The sequence below is a fragment of the Heptranchias perlo genome, chromosome 9 (genome assembly GCF_035084215.1).
Source record: "Heptranchias perlo isolate sHepPer1 chromosome 9, sHepPer1.hap1, whole genome shotgun sequence".
Taxonomy (NCBI): domain Eukaryota; kingdom Metazoa; phylum Chordata; class Chondrichthyes; order Hexanchiformes; family Hexanchidae; genus Heptranchias; species Heptranchias perlo.
The window spans coordinates 4,527,050-4,548,934 of NC_090333.1; the positions used below are offsets into that span (position 1 = coordinate 4,527,050).

The 21,885-nt window shown below is 45.1% G+C and overlaps 1 protein-coding gene and 1 long non-coding RNA gene across 2 annotated transcripts in view; one reads left to right on the forward strand and one right to left on the reverse strand.

Moving 5' to 3' along the window:
* Positions 1-18,353, forward strand: part of LOC137325101 (uncharacterized) — a 46,763-nt gene extending 28,410 nt beyond the window's left edge. Inside the window, exons 2-3 of the long non-coding RNA XR_010963815.1 lie at positions 10,976-11,044; positions 18,018-18,353. This is a non-coding gene — a long non-coding RNA (uncharacterized lncRNA). The remainder of the gene's footprint in view (positions 1-10,975; positions 11,045-18,017) is intronic.
* Positions 1-21,885, reverse strand: part of ddah1 (dimethylarginine dimethylaminohydrolase 1) — a 122,996-nt gene that overhangs the window by 73,344 nt on the left and 27,767 nt on the right. The window lies entirely within an intron of this gene.

A 21,885-nucleotide genomic window follows, 5' to 3' on the forward strand; every position in this document is an offset into this window, starting at 1 on the left:
GAGAGAAAGTAATGGTTTTAATGGGGACAAGGGTATCAAAGGTGGAGGTGAGGGTGTGATTGAGCTGATCGATAGCTGCAGTAATAGCAAGACAATTGGGAATTTGTAAGTGACTTGAGAGTTTTTTTTTCCAGGGGTGGACACAGAAGGAAGTGGGTTTTGGAGGGGGAAGGGGGATGTGGGTGGAGAGGGATACAAGGAAGTGATCAGAGATGGCCTTATCCGTGATTCACACAATGGGAGTAGAGAGGCCACGTGAGATGGCAAAGCCAAGGGGTGGCCGTGAATATGGGTAGGCAAGTTTATATGGAGGGAGAGATTAAGGGAGGATAAGAGGGCAGTGAACTCAGAGGAGAGAGAACATGATGAGTTGAGATGGAGGTGGAAATCACTGAGGTTGAGAAGTCACTCAGAGCAGAGGCTGAGGGAGGAAAGCAGTGAAGATAGCTCGGTGAGAAACTTGGTGTGGTACTTGCGAGGGCAACAGAGAACAAGGATTTTAAAGGAGAGGCAAGAGGGGTGGAACAAGGTGAGATGCTCAAAGAAAAAGAGTAGGGGACAGACCAAGGTGTGATTTGGTGATAAGGGCCACACCACCACCAGGTCGAGTCTGCTCCGCCATTCAATCAGATCATGGCTGATCTTCAACCTCAACTCCACTTTCCTGCCCAATCTCCATATCCCTTGATTCACCTACAGTCCAAAAATCTATCTATCCCAGCCTTGAATGTATTCAATGACTCAACATCCACAGCCCTCTGGGGTACAGAATTACAAAGATTCACAACCCTGTGAATGAAGAAATTCCTCATCTCAGTCTTAAATGGCCGACCCCTTATCCTGCGACCATGCCCTCTAGTTCTCGGCTCTCCAGCCAAGAGAAACAAGCTCTCAGCACCTACCCTGTCAAGCCCCCTCAGAATCTTATATGTTTCAATGAGATCATCTCTCATTCTTCTAAACTCCAGAGTATAGGCCCATTCTACTCAATCTCTCCTCATAGGACAACCCTCTCATCCCAGAAATTAAGCTGGTGAACCTTTGTTGCACCGTCTCTAAGGCAAGTGTATCCTTCCTTAGATAAGGAGACGAAAACTGTACACAGTACTCCAGGTGAGGTCTCGCCAAAGACCTGTACAATTGTAGTAAGACTTCCTTACTCTTGTACTCCAACCCCCTTGCAATAAAGACCAACATGCCATTTGCTTTCCTAATTGCTTGCTGTACCTGCATGCTAACTTTTTGTGGTTCTTGTACCAGGACACCCAAGTCTCTTTGGATACCAACATTTAAGAGTTTCTCACCATTTAAAAAATATTCTGTTTTTCTATTCTTCCTACCAAAGTGAATAACCTCACATTTCCTGACATTATACTCCATCTGCCACCTTCTTGCCCACTCACTTAACCAGTCTATATCCCTTTGCAGACTCTTTGTGTCCTCCTCATAGCTTACTTTCCCACCTAGCTTTGTGTCATCAGCAAACTTGGATCCACTACACTCGGTCCCTTCATCCAAGTCATTAATATAGATTGTAAATTGGTGGAAGGTATAGCCAAGTGTGGAGGTTTCATTAGCCAGCCCAGGAGCCATCTTGAAACACTAGGCCCTAAGCTCTGGAATTCCCTCCCTAAACCACTCCCCTTCTCTACCACTCTTTCCTCTTTTAAGACGCTCCTTAAAACTTACCTCTTTGACCAAGCTTTTGGTCACCTGTCCTAATATCTCATGTGGCTCGGTGTCAAACTTTGTTTGATAATCGCTCCTGCGAAGCGCCTTGGGACGTTTTACTACTTTTAAAAAGGCGCTATATAAATATAAGTTGTGCTTAAAAGGCAGGCAGTAATCATGCACTGGTTGTTAAGAGATAAAAGAAAGGACATTGGGGTAGATTTTGACATTAGGTGGCGTCCTGACACAGCTTGCCGGATCGGGCTGGAGCCACCGCCAGGGCAAGGTTAGTTGTGCAGAGGGAGTCGTGATCGCGGAGGGCGAGGGTCCTGGGTGGGACGGCACAAAAATAATTCAAGACTTACCTTTAGAGGGGCCTCTTCTCTTCCATCGACCGTGGAACTGGTTTAAAGCCTGCACGACGACCAGTTCCTACCTAAGATGGCACTCGGGGTCCTATTTACCTCATAGGCCCCAGATTTCCATGTTAAAAGAGGCCTTGCGCCTGGAACAGGTGAGCAATTTGGACACCCGGTGGTAGGCCCCTGTTAAAATGGAGCTGGCCACATTGCCGGTGTTAACGGAGCGGTACAGTTACCGACCCCAGGTGAGGGCACTCGGAATGGACACGACTCTCCCTAATTGACAGCCCAGGACAGAGATTCTCAAGGGAGGACAAGGGGCGGTGGGGGGGAAGAGAGCGAGAGCGAAAGAGCGAACTTACACCTTTTACGGCCTCAAGATGTCCCAAAGTGCTTTACAGCCACTTCAATACTTTTGAAGTGTAGCCACTGTTGTAATGTAGGAAACATGGCAGCCAATTTACACACAGCAAGGTCCCACAAACAGCAATGTGATAATGACCAGATAATCTGTTTTTTTTAAAAAAATGATTGAGATAAATATTGGCCGGGAAAACTCCCCTGCTCTACTTCAAATATTGCCATGGGATCTTTTACATCCACCTGAGAGGGCAAACGGGGTCTCGGTTTAACGCCTCATCTGAAAAACTGCACCTCTGACACTGAGGCATTCCCTCAGTACTGCACTGGACTGTCAGCCTAGATTATGTGCCCAAGTCACTGGAGTGGGAGCTTGCTGTGTGCAAATTGGCTGCCGCCTTTCCTACATTACAACAGTGACTACACTGCATAAAAGTACTTCACTGACTTTGAAGCGCTTTGTGATGTCCTGAGGCTGTGAAAGGTGCTATATAAATGCAAGTCTGTCTTTCTTTGAGCTGCTCCTCCTTTGCAGTGGTCTGTTGCTTCTGCTTGCAGTAAGTCAATTTAAGAAAGTGACTGTATAAAAGAACCTACAGTCGCCATTACAATGAAGAGGCGTGTGTGTGCGTGTGTGTGTGTGTGTGTGTGTGTGTCTGTGAGAGGATAGGGTTCGATTATAATGTCCTTCTCAGCAGGATAGCCTTCTCGCACTCAATGCCAAAGCTCTCACACATGAACAGTTGGCACTTTGGTGAAGAACCAGAAGGCAGCCATTGACTGTGCAACAATACCCCTGAGGGTGTCAATGCTTTCAGGATGGGAAGGAAGCAAAGATTAGTGGAGGGAAACAAAGATACAATAAAACCTGCACTGTGTGCTTGCAGAGGGTGCATGTATATTTTTTCTTTTGTGTGTGGAGCAGAGAGAGTGGACCACATCTGTTGGTTTTGCAGGGGAGGGGTAAAGAGGGGAAACACTGAGAAGGGGCCAGGTGCAGCCAGGAACAAGAGTAGGCATTTTATGGGGATGCGAGGAATGGGACAGTGGATACCACCTCCCTGTTTGTACCCCACAAGTGTCCAGGTTATACTGGATCTGACATCTTCCCAACTGGTGGATTTGTTTGACCCAGAGCCAATTCAGAAATGGCTACTTATGTCATTCTTATACCTTCGGTTGTCCAGGCCCCAAGCTCTGGAATTCCCTCCCTCAACCTTTCCACCTCTCTGCCTCCTTTAAGACGTTCCTTAAAACCTGCCTCTTTGACCAAGCTTTTGGTCACCTGTCCTAACGTCTCCTTCTCTGGCTCGGTGTCAATTTTTGTGGCTGATTGCGCTCCATGTGAGGCGCCTTGGGACGTTTTACTATGTTAAAGGCGCTATATAAATGTTGTTGCTGTACAGGGCTGCCTCCTTACACTACAGGCCACCAATGGTAACCCCGTAGTGCAAATACCTACAAACTCTTGCCATCAGGACAGACAGTCTCTCCTAGAGCCGGGTTTCCCTCCTTGAATCTGCAGGGTGCTTTCATTATATAACGTTTGTACTAGTGGCATCGAGGTCAGGTCTATCATTTTGGGCCTGGCTGTGAGCAAGTTGACCACAGGGCCCACCCATACAAGGCAGCAACTGACTTCTGGTATTGCTGGTCTGTACAAACCTTCACCACCCCCACCCCGAGCATCTCCCCAATATCAGGATTGCCCCAGCTGGAAGGCACATGCGCAAATCCCACTAAGGCGGTTGTGAACTTGTCATAGGCTTAGCATTAGGCATAGAACATTGAAGATCCTAATGTTCACAAGTAGTGCTTAGCTATCTTCAGTATTTGCACTGTCCTACCCAACCTTTGCAGCAATCTTTACCACTTACTGGCCCCAGTGTAGATCAGTTCATGATCAATAGCCAAGGGAACCAACTCTGCAACTGAAGGGACGCTCCGAATCATATGGAACAGAGGTGGTGCACAATGTCATGGCCCATTTTTCTTGACGATCACTGGCTTGGTCTTTTCTGCTGCTGAAGATAACACATCATTTGTCCACCCACTGTCTAATTCTGTAATATCCGCCTGAAGTAATTTGTCAGAAACTTGTCTTTCAGACATGGAGTTAACTGCTCTGCAGTGGGACACGTCATTGGTAAAAACAGCGCCACTTTTAATAACAGCCACTAGGTAGCTGATGACGACTAAGTGGAATCAAGCATGCTTCCCCAAGGACTCCTGTGTACAAGAAGATGAACAACATTTATTACAACCCAATACTTACATGCAGTGAAGAAACTTTGCCAGAAAATATTGGCAACAGGAACAGGTCCATGGCTGCATTCTATCGTGTCACTTTCACACTTTACCTCAACATGTCTCTTATTTGATTGCTGATTAAATTTAGGTGGATCCTTTCGTAGAGACCGAAGGTTATGACAACTGGAGTCGGACCCTGATTTGCGCATTTAACGTTTCTGGCAGGCACCCTGGACGACTAAAAGTCACGTGAGCCAATGAGGCATCAGGCGCACATCCAGGGCAGTTCAGGCGCGGCCAATCACAACACAAAATTCGGAGGTCGAACATAAATTTTACGCCTGATAAACGAGTGGCCGAGAGTTGAATTTCTCCCACGTTCATTCCAAAACAAGGAAATTTGATTAAAATGGAGACTTTATTTTTAAAATTTTATTCAGAAATGTAATTGAAAACATACATTTCAAATATTAAGTAACAAAATACCATTGGCACGTAATGTGAAAGACTTTGCTATTTCCTATCCGACGTCCAATTTTCCTGAGCCAGCAATGCTATGGGTGTTACCACTGGTTGAGTGTATGGTACACAATACTGAGTCGTAGATAGACATCTCTACTCATTTGATATTTACAACTAACCCTTTGTGGCTATCACTGCCCTGGTAAATGCAGGGACCAATTACAGATGTGGTATTTTTTATGATCAGAACGAGGAAGAGAAAACAAAATCCTTTAGGTAATATGCCTTTGTGGATACAATCTATTATTTATTGTCAGCAAATGAAAAAGATCTGGAGCGGGAATTAAACCTACAACCTTCTGGGTAGCAAGATTACACGGCACTACTAACTGCTTAGCTGTACTGTGGGCTGGAGCACATGTGCCTTGAACTGAAACTCAAATTCGGAGAGGAGAAAAGAAAAGAAAGAACTTGCATTTATATGGCGCCTTTCACAACCTCAGGATATCCCAAAGCGCTTTGCAGCCAATGAAGTACTTTTGAAGTGTAGTCATCATTGTAATGTAGGAAACGTGGTAGCCAATTTGCACACAGCAAGGTCCCACAAACAACAATGCAATAATGACCAGATAATCTGTTTTAGTGATGTTGGTTGAGGGATAAATATCGAACACTGGGGAGAACTCCCCTGCTCTTCTTCGAAATAGTGCCATGGGTTCCTTTTACGTCCACCTGAGAGGTTACACTTAGTTTAAGATGAGGTTAAACTTAAACTAAGTTTAACCACATCCGAAAGATGGCACCTCCGACAGTGGAGCACTCCCTCAGTACTGCACTGGAGTGTCAGCCTAGACGTTGTGCTCAAGTCACTGGAGTGGGACGTGAACCCACGACCTTCTGACTCAGAGGTGAGAGTGCTACCCACTGAGCCAAGGCTGACACCTAAAATTCTTGGCACGGGGATTAATTTATTAATGCTTACATTAGGATTCCTGTTGACTGTTGGTACATTGTCTGTACCACACACACACAACTGGAAATATCTTCTCAAAGAAAGCCACTTTAACATCCCAGTTTTACGACCGCCAGCGATATAATTGCAAATTCTTTCTTCTTGCTATTAACCTGCACATTTCCCTATGTGTACTTCATTTTATAGTTGGTCGGAACACATCCCGAACCAAGGTGGGATCTTCTCCCTCAGGCACTTTTTCTAACGTCTTGGTCACACCAATGTATCCAATATGAGACACTGCCATGAAATCGCGTGGTTCGTTTAGCTGTTTAAGTATTGAGCAATCAAGATGAAGGGCTAAGCTCCATAGTACAGAACACCATAAAGTAAATGAAGTGAAATTATTCCCATTGGCGGAGGGGTCGAGAACCAGAGAACACAGATTTAAGGTGATTGGCAAAAGAACCAAAGGCAACCTGGGGAGAAACCTTTTTACGCAGCGAGTAGTTATGATCCGGAATGCGCTGCCTGAAAGATTCAATTGTGGCTTTCAAAAAGGAATTGGATAAATACTTGAAGGGAAAAAATTTGCAGGGGAATGGGACTAACCGGATTGCTCTTACAAAGAGCCAGCACAGGCTCGATGGGCTGAATGGCCTTCTTCTGGGCTGTAACCATTCTATGATTCTATTCCATAGATATGAGGAAAGAAATGAATTAGAGTAGGAGATTGTGTGACCAATCTTGATTTCAGCGCAATGAGGATGCAGGGAGAAGGAAGAGAGTGTCAGATGCTTTATTTGGGAACTTAGGAAGAACGAGATAGCAAAGTTCAAAGGAGCACGAATCCTTGTAATGGCGATAAAATAATAGACAGAAAGGCTGTGACAGAGAGAGGGACTGGAGGCTCGACGTGAAGGTCAGATCACCCATCGGATGACAAGTTTTGCCTTGGGTCCTGTCAGGGGTGAAGAAAGGCACTGCATAAACCTCCCAGATTGGGGACAGCACTCACGTCTTGGACAAAATTAGGGCTTGATAACAAGTTTAAAAAAAAGTTGCTGAAGGGAAGTGCATGGCATGAAAAAATAAAACCTGGAGGCATCTTTACCGATGGAAGCTACGCGGGGGTTCAAGGTGAGATCGGAGGAGGCAGTGAGATGAGTTGCATCCTTTGTAACATCCCTCCCAGAAAAGAAAACTTACTACAGTGGAATCCTTTTTCCGTTTTGGTCCTTTCTATGACAACTTACGTCTGCAATTTATTAAAAGAACAGATCGGGAAAACTGCAAACTGTCTGAGCTCAGAAATCAAAAGGGGCTCAACCAGGAAACCAACTAGACTATCTGTTTCAAGTTCCCACGTCAGGCCAAGAACATTTTGTCAGGGAACATTTAAAACAAACTACTAGAGCCAGGTTGAGTTCCCTGGCATACATATTAACTGAAAATACCACTGTGATAAGGTGGAAAAATATTAAAAGCATTTCGAAGGAAGAATCCTAAACTTGCAGCTGTTGGATTCCATCTAAGCCATAAATTTATAGGTAACATGTACTGGTGGAAATTTCCCCAGTCGGACTTCGAGTAACTGGCCTGCCATCGAAGGCCCCGAGGGCAGCCTGCCAGCTCTGGGCCGCCGCGATGTTGGGCGGTCCGTGAGAAGGGGAGGGGTGGGGACTGTGGCACTGATGTCCGGGTGGGAGGAGCAGGAGTGGCAGGGGCCCAGCCTGGCTTTGTGGAGCCTGCAGGAACGGGATAAAGAGGAACTCGCCTTTGGGAGTATCTTCGGCCCTGGTCACCAGCGTGCACTGTCTGTCCAGCTCGGTCCTGAAATGGCACTCAGGGCTCTATGTAGGTCACAGGACCTTGATTCTCCATTTTAAATGGGCCTACCACCCGACTCACCCGGGGAAACATTGACACGGTCACATGGAGCGGTAGGTCATTGCCTCCCTCCCCTCCTGGAGCGCTACCAGGCGGGAGGCCTGAAAATTTAAACCGAGACGTTTAGATTTACTGCAATCGTCTAAAGTTTTCCGACTGCATCTCCAATTCTTTTAAGCAGCTCACATTATTCACCCAATAACGACAGCTGACAGCTCAGCGTGTAGCCAGCCCCTACTGGCATACACGAACAATGGTCATTTTCCTGTCTTTTGCCTAATATGGACGCAAGATGATACTCTTGCTAATCTGCACTTCTGAACATATTTTTTTGCAGCTGTTTCAAGTCTTATAAACCTAAACCACGCTGCAGAAACGTTCAGATTCCTGTGTGTTAATGATGAATTGATGACATTCGTAAATCTCAAGGAAAAATTGATGTTATCTCACTAATAAAAAAAAAACTCCTGCAGTAGGACGACACCCTTAACGGACAGACATAAATGTCAGCTCGACTCTTGTCTCCAGTCAGAAAGCTGTGGGTTCAGGCCCCCTGCAGGAATGTGAGCACATAATCGAAGACAGAAAGAAGAAAGAACGAACTTGCATTTATATATCGCCTTTCCCCACCCTAAGATGCCCCAAAGTGCTTTTCAGCCAACAAAGTACTTTTTTGAAGTGTAGTCACTGTTGTAATGGAGGAAACACGGCAGCCAATTTGTGCACAGTAAGGTCCCCACAAACAGCAATGAGGTAATGACCGGATCATCTGTTTTTAGGTGTTGGTTGAGAGATAAATATCGGCCAGGACACCAGTGAAAACTTCCCTGGCTCCTCTTCAAATAGTGCCCGAGGATCTTTTACAACCTGAGATGGCAGACAGAGCCACAGTTTAGCGTCTCATCTGAAAGACAGCACTTCCAACAGTGCAGCGCTCCCTCGGTTACGCACTGGAGTTTCAATCTAGATTATGTGCTCAAGTCTCTGGAGTGGGTCTGTGAACCCACAACCTTCTGACTCGGAGGCGACAGAGCTACCACTGAGCCAAGGCAGTATTGAGAGAGTGCTGCATCGTCAGAGGTGCCCTGTCTGCTCTCTCAGATCGACGTAAAATTTATCGACATCACCATCTGAAGAGATGGGAGTTCTCCCAATGTCCTATTTATCCCTCAACCAACACTACCAAACACAAATCAATGACTTAAATGGCCAGTTACATTTGTGGAACCTTGCTGTGTGCAAACTCCCCGCTGTGCTCGTCTACAAAAACAGCTGACTACACTTCAAAAGCAATTTGTTGGCTGTGAAACGTTCTGGGACATCCTGAGGTCATGAAATATGCTATATAATTGCAAGTTGTATCTTTATTTCCTTCAAGTGACGGCGAGAATGACACTGAACACAAATCCCAATCAGCAGGATGGATAACAAGTTGGCCGCAAAACAGAAAACACAGAGTAGGGGTTAAGGGTAGCTACTCAGACTGGCCAAAGGTGGGAAGTGGTGTTCCACAGGGATCGGCGCTGGGAACACCGATGTTTACAATTTACATTAATGATTTGAACTCGGGAATCGGAAGTACAATTTCAAAATTTGCGGATGACACCAAATTAGGGGGTGTTGTTAATACAAAGGAAGAAGATATTAATAAACTTGCATAATTGGTGTGTAATTGGCAAATGAATTTCAATATAGGTAAGTGTGAAGTGATACATTTTGGTAGGAAGAATAAGGAGACCACACATTGCTTGGAGTGGGTAGAGGAGCAAAGGGATCTAGGGGTACAGATGCACAAATCATTAAAAGTAGCAACGCAGGTTAATAAGGCCATAAAAAGGAAAACCAAGCACTGGAGCTCACTTCCAGAAGGATAGAATTGAAAAGCGGAGAAGTTATGTTAAACTTGTATAGAACCTTGGTTAGACCACACTTGGAGTACTGTGAACAGTTCTGGTCTCTATATTATGAAAAGGATATAGAGGCGTTGGGGAAGGTTCAAAAAAAATTCACAAGGATGATACCAGAACTGAGAGGATATCAGGAAAGTCTGAACAGGCTGGGGCTCTTTTCTCTAGAAAAGACAAGGCTGAGGGGTTACCTGATAGAGGTCTTTAAGATAATGGAAGGATTTTATAGGGTAGACTTAGAGAAAATGTTTCCACTTGCGGGGGAGTCAAAACTAGAGGTCATAAATATAAGATAGTCGCTAATAAACCCAATAGGGAATTCAGGAAAAACTTCTTTACCGAGAGTGATTAGAATGTGGAACTTGCTACCACAAGGAGTAGTTGAGGCAAATAGCATAAATGCATTTAGGGGGAAGCTAGATAATCACAGAAGGGAGAAAGGAAAAGGAGGATATGCTGATAGGGTTAGATGAATTAAGGAGGGAGGAGGCTCATGTGGAGCATAAAGACTGACATAGACCAGTTGGGCCGAATGGCTGTAGACTCGATGTAACTTGATATAACCCAGAATGGAACATTGAGGAATGGAGTGCAATGAAAAGGACAGATAGTGGAACAGAGAGGACATTGGAATGGATTATTACACATCACTTGTAAAAGGATTTGGGGAAGATTGGCTCTGCAGGGACAGGTGGGGGTTATCCATGCCAAGTCCTAGGTGATGTCCCAGGTTGATTAGGGACTCAAACTCCAATAATGTCTGGCAACACTCACAAACCAGCATGTGGGGGAAACAGTCATTTTGCTGTGTGTGATAGGCTGGCTTTACACACACAGTAGATTTACAACATTTATTACTTGATGTATAAAACGATTTACAAATTATAAAGTAATAATTCAAAAATAGTATAATTGTCCAATATTATCTCAAATAAGACAGTTTTCACATTCAAAACACGAATCCTATGAGTTTTAAATCCTTTCTGAATAATAATTAGGTAGTGTGGAACTGCACTCTTAACTGGTACAGACTGGTTGAAGTATTAACACCACTCATTCATTAAAAAATCTCATTCTTTTCTATTATAACTTATTATAGATGTCATGCCTTTCTCTTTCAGATGGCCTTCATCTCAAGGGGACTGGAATACAAAGCAGAGGAAGTTATGTTACAGCTGCACAAAGATCTGGTTAGACCTCATCTGAAGTACTGCATTCAGCTCTGGGCACCGCACCTCAGGAAGGATCTATTGGCCTCGGAGGGGGTGCAGCGCAGATTCACCAGAATGATACCGGGGCTAAAAGGGTTAAGTTATGAGGACAGGTTGCACAGACTAGGCTTGTACCCCTCATAGGGGAATCTAAAACTAGGGGGCATAGTCTCAGAATAAGGGGTCGCCCGTTTAAGACTGAAATGAGGAGGAATTTCTTCTCCCAGAGGGTTGTGAATCTTTGGAATTCTTTACCCCAAAAAGCTGTGGAGGCTGAGTACATTCGAGGCTGAGTTAGACAAATTTTTGATCAGCAAGGGAGTCAAAGGATATGGGGAAAGGGCAGGAAAGTGGAGTTGAGGTAAAAAAATCAGATCAGCCATGATCTCATTAAATGGCGGAGCAGGTTCGAGGGGCCGAATGGCCTACTCCTGCTCCTATCTCTTATGGTCTTATGGTATTCCTTTGAACAGAGAAGACTAAGGGGTGATCTAATTGAGGTGCTCAAGGTGATCAAAAGAAATGATAGGGTAGATAGAGAGAAACTATTTCATCCGGTGGGTGGAGTCCAGAACAAGGGGGGCATAACCTTAAAATTAAAGCTAGGCCATTCATGGGTGATGTCAAAGAGCACTCCTTCACACAAAGGGTAGGAGAATTCTGGAACTCTCTCCCCCCCCAAAAAAGCTGTTGAGGCTGGGGGTCAATTGAAAGTTTCAAAACTGAGATTGATAGATTTATGTTAGGCGAGGGTATTAAAGGTTACAAAACCAAGGAGGGTAGATGGAGGTAAGATACAGATCAGCTATGATCTAACTGAACAGGCTCGAGAGGCGGAATGGTCAACTCCTGTTCCTGTTCCTAGATGCTCACCGACTATCTCTGTATTTTAAGCATTTTCTTTTCCCATAGTTCAAGGTTAATGTTAGGGTAATAAAGCTTCTCTTGGCATTTGAGTAGATTTATTGCTGTAATATTAGCGTTTGCTTCATTATCACATTGTGTGATCTGCAAATGTATAAAACTGCCTGGCCCAGAGAGACAGCCACTTCCACGGGACTGATAAGAGTCTGAGAGTTAATTCGTTGTTATCGTGCTTGCTGTGTTCTGGAAGTCTCTAATATTACCCATTTCAAGAAATGAGACGTTATATCCCTGCTAATCACTTTGTTAAGTGTGCAGGAGGAACTTTGAATTTTTGTCCATCTTGAATATTTTCCTTAAATATTTGATTGGATAGTTCGGAGAGCGAACGATCACGATCATGGGTGTTTGTAACTTTGTCTATGGAGACTAGTCATCGAGTGAAGTCATCTATTTTCAATCGTGTACTTTCCCCTCCCTTTCTGCGTTGGGCTAAATACACAGGGGTAGAATTTCCTCTTTGGGCGCGATTGGGAAAATGCACTGGTTCGGTTACAGTTCAAGTTTCCGCTAAAATTCATTTGCATAATCACAAACGTAAAATCTTCCGTGAACCAGCGCAATCGGGCAGCGTAATAGAACGGAATCGTTTCTTTTTTTCCCCATTAAAAAGTATTCCTTGATGTATTTAAGAGTGGTAATCTGGTGCAGTTTTATTAATACAGCTGAAAATGGGTTTATCAGAAACAATAAGCATTTTTAATAAGGGTGTCCCGTCCTCCACCTGTGAGTAACCTGGTTTAAAATCACTGAAAATGACTTTAAAGAAACTATACTGAACCATTTAACAGTTTCATTGGTGTACACTCGCCAGTTTTTTAGTAAATTAAATATTTTTTCGATATGAAAAAACTTTTAAAACCTGCCGACCGGTGCCTGTGCTCCTAAGAGAATGAACGGAATTTGAAGACCCTTCCCGAACCAGTGCAGTCGGCAGAATCTCGTAACTTCCACCTGGGGGGGGGGGGGGGGGGGGGGGGGGACGTGGCCAGTTTTGTGGGCGGGCCCTGATTCGGGTGAATTGAATCTTGAACCAGTGTAAAAGATCGCGGAAAACACCAGCGCAAGTGGATTTGGGGGTAACTCACTTACGTTTAAAATCCCCCCGATCTCTCGAGCTGGTTCGGTCGATCCCGCTGATATTTCAGTGATTCGTGAGCAGGTTGCTGGAACGCATCACTGTGGTAGTAAGCTCAATTGTGAGCAGGGAAGAGAAGACTCCTATTCCCCATAATGAACCGTGCGAAGATATAGGCTTCTGGAAACAGTGGAAAATTCTACTGCCCCATCATCTTGATCGAGGAAAACAGCATAAAGGGAGCAGGAGTGCTCCTCCAGGGCCTACAAGAAACGTTTAAGTCTGCCCTGCCCTGGACTCCCCACTCCCACTCCGCCACCCCTCCCAAAATCACGAGGCCCTCGCAAAACCCCCTCCACGCAACTTACCTGAGTGCCGGGGACCGTTCCTCCCGGAGATGTGGGAGGTGCACAAGAGCCCGGAGTCAGAGGAAGAGAGAACTCGGGGGTGGGAGGAGAGGGTTGCAGGTCTGCGGGTAGTTGCAGGGATAGGTGAAGGGGGGGAGGGAGATGGGGGAAAAACTAAAAAGGGACATGAGGGCTCCCAGCTCTGGGTGGGGGGCGAAACTCAGGGGAAGTTTGGCCCAAGGGCAAGGGGAGAAAACAGCAGAGGCAATTGAACAGGAGATCTTTATCTTAAATACAGAGAGATTGAGCTCTCATTTGTTGTTAGAGGTAAGCGTGGAGGGGGCAGGGGGAGAGAGGAGGAGAGTTTTTCCATGGGGCAGATGCAGAATGAATGCTTGAACCTCCTTAATCACTTGAAAAATATGATTTAAATAGGCTACTTGTGATGCCAAGTTCCAGATCAAGTGAAGTGTGAAGAAGTTATTTATAAATAATAATACATTGCATAATTCTAACTCGCACCAAGTCCCATTCACACATCACCCCTGTGCTCGCCGACCTATTTGGCTCCCGGTCCGGCAACGCCTAGAGTTTGAAATTCTCATCCTCATTTTCAAATCCCTCCATGGCCTCGCCCCCTCCCTATCTCTGTAACCTCCTCCAGGCCGACAACCCTCCGAGATCTCCGCGCTCCTCCAATTCTGGCCTCTTGCGCATTCTCCGATTTCCTTCGCCACACCATTGGCGGCCGTGCCTTCAGCTGCCTCGGCCTTAGGCTCTGCAATTTCCTCCCTGAACCTCTCCCCCTCTCTCTCCTCCTTTAAGACACTCCTTAAAACCTACTTCTTTGACCAAGCTTTTGGTCACCTGTCCTAATATCTCCTCATATGATTCGGTGTCAAATCTTGTTTGATAACGTTCCTGTGAACATAAGAACATAAGAAATAGGAGCAGGAGTAGGCCAATCGGCCCCTCGAGCCTGCTCCGCCATTCATTAAGATCATGGCTGATCTGATCCTAACCGCAAATCTAAATTCATGTCCAATTTCCTGCCCGCTCCCCATAACCCCTAATTCCCTTTACTTCTAAGAAACTGTCTATTTCTGTTTTAAATTTATTCAATGATGTAGCTTCCACAGCTTCCTGGGGCAGCAAATTCCACAGACCTACTACCCTCTGAGTGAAGAAGTTTCTCCTCATCTCAGTTTTGAAAGAGCAGCCCCTTATTCTAAGATTATGCCCCCTAGTTCTAGTTTCACCCATCCTTGGGAACATCCTTACCGCATCCACCCGATCAAGCCCCTTCACAATCTTATATGTTTCAATAAGATCGCCTCTCATTCTTCTGAACTCCAATGAGTAGAGTCCCAATCTACTCAACCTCTCCTCATATGTCCGCCCCCTCATCCCCGGGATTAACCGAGTGAACCTTCTTTGTACTGCCTCGAGAGCAAGTATGTCTTTTCTTAAGTATGGACACCAAAACTGTACGCAGTATTCCAGGTGCGGTCTCACCAATACCTTATATAACTGCAGCAATACCTCCCTGTTTTTATATTCTATCCCCCGAGCAATAAAAGCCAACATTCCGTTGGCCTTCTTGATCACCTGCTGCACCTGCATACCAACTTTTTGATTTTCTTGCACTAGGACCCCCAGATCCCTTTGTACTGCAGTACTTTCCAGTCTCTCGCCATCAAGAAAATAACTTGCTCTCTGGTTTTTCCTGCCAAAGTGCATAACCTCACATTTTCCAATGAAGCGTCTTAGGACGTTTTACTACGTCAAAGGTGCTTTATAAATGCAAGTTGTTGTTCTTGCATTACAGGTCACAAACATTAGTCGCCCTTTCTGAATGGAATCTGTAGGGATTTAACATTTCTGTTTGACGAGGTGTTTCAAACATCATTTTCAAAAATCCATTTATAAAAAAACAAAATTGAATTCTCTTCAGCAGTTAAGTGGTTAAAACGGTGATATTTTATTGAGATTAAATTTAAGCTTCAGAAAAACCAGGGAGTGTCTCCAAGATAAGAATGTGATGGAATCAATGATTCCATTCATCCCCTCAGTTTTGCAAAGTCATGACGGATTGGGACCACTCATTGTTCCTAAAGATTGTTCCGAGCTGCAGAATGAATGGCTTAAAATAACTCCGTTCACTGTATCCGATGTGAAGAAGATGCGTTGTAACTTTAGACGCTGGCAGTTTTTTTTGCATTTCATGAATTTACCATGACAACAAAGGCACTGCAACACAATTTCTTTTTTTTTAAAAAACTGATGGGACACACTATTGGGGCCTGAACTTGCTGGATTGGGGCATCTCGCGGCACGCAATGTTAGTTAGAGATTTTCCTGCACCCTAACTTGCCGGAAGCGCGAGCTGATAACGGCACGGCGAAGGCATCTGGGGACCATGGTGAACTACGGGGCCAATAGTCTATCTCCTTCACCAATGAGGTTTAAGGATTGAGAAAGAAACAGGGGAACGACAGAGAAGGAGGGTGAATTAAGAGTCAGATCAGGTACAGAAAGAGAAATAAAGAGAGGGAAAGAAAGGCTGGATTAAGAGAGAGAGAAAAAAGACAAAGTAAGAAAAAAAAAATTTTAAAAATCTCTAACAATTTAAATTATTCCCTTTCTGGCCGGAGGGGTTGATTGGCGTTGCACTAACAATTATAACACTGTTAAAAGGGTACTTATGCTGTTAAGTAGGAGCCCTAACTTTCTGTGGCGAGTTTAATGGGCAATTAATGTGCCCATTAAACTCGCCACAGAAAGTTCTTAAAAACAGCCGTGAGGTTGGGGGCACGATGCTGTTTGTGCAAAGCAAACGGCGGAGCGGCGTAAATCGACCGCAGGTTCTGGAGATTCACAACTCACGGCGTATCTCTTCATCCCCTGAACTCGCTGGCCAATTTGTGCATTAATAATAGCGTACCTCGTTAACACGCCGTTATTTTTCCAGGACGATTTGGCCCGTTGGGATCAACTTTAGCGGGAGGCTCGATGGGTGAGGGCCAGCCCAACTGCTTTGCGTAATTTACGGCCAAAGCCCCCAGACCATCATATTTAAAGGGTGAACCCACCTCTTAAAGGCTGGATCCCTTTAAGATGCAGCAGCATCACCCCCCACCCCACAAAGGAGCTGGATCCAGTGCCGCAAGAGATTCAATGACCTCACAAGGACAGCAAAGACGAGTACAGCTAATCCTTCTCCCATCTCTTGCGTTGCACCTAGTCACTGCCCCTCTCCTCCCTCCTCCAGTATTCAGAGCAGTCACCACCCCAGTATCGCAACCCTCACCACAAGGGTTTATTGCACTACCTCTCCCGCTCACTCCTAACGCACACTCACCGGCTGCTAGCTGCCCTTCACTGCTTCCACTAATGGCATACTCTCAATCTCAGAACCTGTACCTCCTCTCAGCACTCCTTCCTCAATTCACACTCAAGCCACTTACTTCCCACTCAAAACCTCCCCATTCTCTGAGAATCTTGTTTCTTCATCCTCCCGGCTTCTCCACTACACGCAGAAACCCCAAACATGTCATTTACAAGGATGTTACCAGAACTATGAGGTTGTAACCATCAGGAAATATTGAACAGGCTGGGGCTCTTTTCTCTAGAAAAGAGAAGGCTGAGAGGTGAGCTGATAGAGGTCTTTGAGATTATGAAGGGGTTTGATAGGGTCGACGTAGAGATGTTTCCACTTGTGGGGGAGACCAGAACTAGGGGCCAAAAACACAAGATAGTCACTAATAAATTCAATAAGGACTTCAAGAGAAGCTTCTTTACCCAGAGTGATTAGAACATGAAATTTGCTACCACATGGAGTAGTTGAGGTGAATAGCATAGATGCCTTTAAGGGGAAGCTAGATAAGTACACGAGGGAGAAAGGAATAGAAGGATATGCTGATAGGGTGAGATGAAGTAGGGAGGGAGGAGGCTCGTGTGGAGCATAAACACCGGCATAGACCAGTTGGACCGAATGGCCTGTTTCTGCACTGTAAATTCTATGTAATTCTACGTAATGTGCATTTGCAGGAAAGATGTGATTGCATTAGAGAGGGTACAGAGGAGATTTACGAGGATGTTGCCAGGACTGGAGAATTATAGCTATGAGGAAAGATTGGATAGGCCAGGGTTGTTTTCTTTGGAACAGAGGAGGCGGAGGGGTGATTTAATTGAGGTGTATAAAATTACGAGGGACCTAGATTGAGTGTACAGGAAGGACCTATTTCCCTGAGCAGAGAGGTCAATAACCAGGGGGCATAGATCTAAAGCAATTGGTAGAAGGATTAGAGGGGAGATGAGGAAACATTTTTCACCCAGAGGGTGGTGGGGGTCTGGAACTCACTGCCTGAAAGGATGGCAGAGGCAGAAACCCTCAACTCATTTAAAAAGTACCTGGATATGCACTTGAAGTGCCGTGATCTACAAGGCTACGAGCCAAGTGCTGGAAAGTGGAATTAGGCTGGGTGGCTCATTTTTGGCCGGCGCAGACACAATGGGCCGAATGGCCTCCTTCTGTGCTGTAAATTTTCTATGATTTGCCTTTTCAGTAGCCATTCATAACTCTCTCCTTTTCCCGTTACAGGAGAAAACAGCATGAGGGAGAGAAACAAGACCAATGGAGGAACTTTAGTCATCATGGTCCTCACCCACAAGGAGTGTGGGATGCACTGGAAATAGCACAGCAAGAGCGCACAGCATTGGAGACGGCGACGCTGGCGGCTCCTTCAACAAGGTACTTCAACACTTCAAGTTCAACTCCTGTTTCGGGATTAATGTTGTTAATTGTATCCATGTGATTTATATCAATTAGTGTTAATTGTATTCAGGTGGTGCGTATCAATTGGGAACTCTCGTATCCATTTATATGTGCTGATCTGGGGTGTGGTGTGGGTGTAATGTGGAGCTCTCTGTGAATAAAGGCTTGGAAGCAACTGAAGGCAAGGCTCTAGTATTCTGTCCTTCACCACCTTGCTATCCAATATATAACAATGTGGTAGCAGAAACATAAAAATCAGACAACACACGTCCGCCCAATGTACTCCTGTCCACCGTGGATGTCATTACCCAAGTATAGATGCCATTACCTAACTCGCCAGCACCTATACTGGGATTGAAAGGATCAGTGACGTCTTAGAATCCTACACAAAGACAGGAATAGTATACAGTCCTCAGCCAATAAACGTTCATTCTCCGTCAAATGGTTCCCATTAAGATTCATGTATTTAGGTCAACTTCACAGGAATACTTGAAATCCATTCCAACCTTTCAGAAAGGTAGAAAGACCGTCTTCAGGGTTAGCATGATGTTCACGCCCACTTCAGATACTCTCCACCGGGATTTGAACGCCGTCTTTAACAAGCTGGAAAAATGGATCACTAGTTTTTTCTTGAAAGGCAAAAACAATGAACGTCTTCCACTGCAACAGCCCAAAAGTGGCAGGGGCCTCATTCTCACCCAACCACTCTGTTATTACTGGCTGGCACAACAGTACGGGCCAACCTCCTGTGCAGACCACCTTCGAGCAATGAGATACACTACGCCGTGGGGCAGAAATTGGTATGCACAGCGCCCGTTTCTTGCGGCGTAAAACGGGGCGCATCGATGACAAGTTTAGCGGTGGAACGGCCCGCGCCCAATCTGACAGGGGCCTTCGGGCCACTGCTAAGTTGGCCAGGTTCATTTTTTTTAGTCGTCCCTGACAGCCGCCTAAAACAGTTGTTACGGCCTCTTACACACGTAAATGAGGGGCCTGATGACTCTTCCAGCTCCCCCTCGCCGAAATCGGTCGGCGACAGGCGCAGAAGTTGCCGGGCCGGTTTTAAAAAAGAATTCCAAAATCGTTGCTGTGGCGTCGGGAAGAGCAGGAGTGCTTCCCCCTAGGGACAGTGGGGGTCCAAAGAGATTTAGGGGTCCATGTACACATTTTACTAAAATGTAGTAGTCAGGTGCAAAAAAAAAATCAAAAAGGCTAATGGAATGTTAGCCATTATATCCAGAAGGCTAGAATATAAAGGGGAGGAAGTTTTGCTGCAGCTATACAAAGCCCTGGTTAGACACACCTGGAGTACTATGTGCAGTTTTGGGCACACCATAGAAAGGACATATTGGCTTTGGAAGGAGTTCAGCGCAGATTCACCAGGGTTAAATTATGAGGAGAGATTACATGAACTAGGCTCATTTTTCAACGCCCTCCAGCAATCTGTTTGTTGCAACCCTAATCTGCCGATATTTTTTGTGCGGTTTTCTACAGGTCTCCACAGACCAGAGATGTAATTTAACGGTTGCTCCTAGCTCATCTAGGTATTAATGCCGTTCCTGTACTTTAATCACTTAAACCACAATCTAACCTCCACAGGCATAGATGCCAATCATGTCTTCAACAAATATCAATCTTTGTCAACCTCACTTGCTATTCCTTGCAATTTGAGCACAATTCCATTCAATTACGAGGACAGACTGCATAAACTTGGCTTGTATTCCCTCGAGCATAGGAGATTGAGGGGTGATCTGATCGAAGTGTTTAATTGTTAAAAGGATTCGATAGGGTAGATACAGGTGGAGGAATCAAGAATGAGTGAACATGATCTTAAAAATTAGAGCCAAGTCATTCAGGAGGGAAATCGGGAGGCACTTTTTCACACAAAGGGTAGTAGAAATCTGGAATTCTCTCCCCTCAAAAGGCTTTCAAGACTGAGATCGATAGATTTTGGTTAGGTAAGCACAGAATGGTACCAGGGGCTTCAGTTACAGAGAGACTAGAGAAGGTTAAGGGGAGATTTGATAGAGGTGTTCAAAATCATGAAGGGTTTTGAGAGAGTGAATAAGGAGAAACTGTTTCCAATGGCAGAAGGGTCGGTAACCAGAGGACACAGATTTAAGGTAATTGGCAAAAGAACCAGAGGTGAGATGAGGAGAATTTTTTTTTAAAACACAAGTTATGATGTTCTGGAATGCACTGCCTGAAAGGGTGGTGGAAGAAGATTCAATAATAACTTTCAAAAGGCAATTGGATAAATACTTGAAGGAGAGAAATTTACAGGGCTATGGAGGAGTGGGACTAATTGGATAGCTCTTCCAAAGAGCCAGCACAGACAAGATGGGCTGAATGGTCTCCTTCTGTGCAGTAAGATTCTATGAGGGGGATCAAGGAATGTAGGTCAAAGGCAGGAAAATGGAGTTGAGGAATTGTGAAGGGGAACAATTATAAACGAGCATCCCTGAGCTTGAGGGAGGACTGTGGCTTCACTTTTCCCTACTCCCTTCATGCTATTTATACGCAATGATGTTGAGAGTAGCCTCCTCCAAGGTCATTTTAGACCCCTTCTCCAGTTTGGGCCTGTTCCCTTCTATTATGTGCCATCTTGTGTACACAAGAGAAGAATTGTTGAGATATTGTAAGTCGAAAGGGCACATATACAGTGACAAATGTGCCCGACATATAACCCATCCATTCAAAGCCATGGAAGTACCATTGGCGCAAGACTACAGCGGTTCAAGTTGGCCACCCACACCACCTTTTCATCCCCAACTAGGGATGATCAATAAATGCAGCCTCGCCAGCATCACCCACATGCAGTGAACAAAACTAAGAAATAAAATTTTTCTGAGCCTTTCTAAAAGGTTCAGGATTTCCCACCCCCCACTTATACAACCATGTAAAAGGGCCTCACCCCTTCAGATTTACCCAGAGGTCCTATAAAGGATAGTCCAACCATTCATCAGGTGGACGCCCTTCCCCAGGGCCAAATTGTGCAGGGGTTGTTTCGAGCTTATTTAAATATGAACACCTCACAAATTCAGCTTAACTCACATCACAACACTCTCAATGGGGACGTTTCCCTTCCCAGTCCCTGGGACTGCACAATTGGATGCATTAAGCACATAGTGATGTGAAAAATGCCAGCAGAATTCTAAAATTAACTTACTAATGGATGTACAATGATGCGACGAATGCCTTTGTTAGAGTAATGTGGACCACGTTTAACAGCATGCTCATAGATTTTTTTCCTACTTGCATGAAGATGATGTTTATTGTGCCGCAGGCTCCTCAGTAATGTCACATTAGGTGGCTGGTCCTCATTGCGCCCATCAGACACTCTCAATTTTGGGAACAGACCCAGTTTACTGCATTGGATGATGGCAAGAATGGAGAAAGCTATGAACAATCGCAAAATGGTTGCCTCGCTCCCTTTCTTGGTGAGCTTGTGTTTTTCTTCTGGATAAGGGGCATTTCTTGACCCTTCACGGTGGGTCGGAGAAAAAGAGGATTTTAGTTAAACTCAGATTGCTTGGGGAGTTTGGATTTTTTTTTTTGGACAGCCAGGTGTCTGTTACAAGCAGAACCCCATCAACAAGTTTAAGGGTCTCCAAACGAAACTACTGAAAAATCCATTCAGAGTGATATGGAGTGCGCACTCTCTCTCAATCAGAACACATGCCACTAGCCTAAA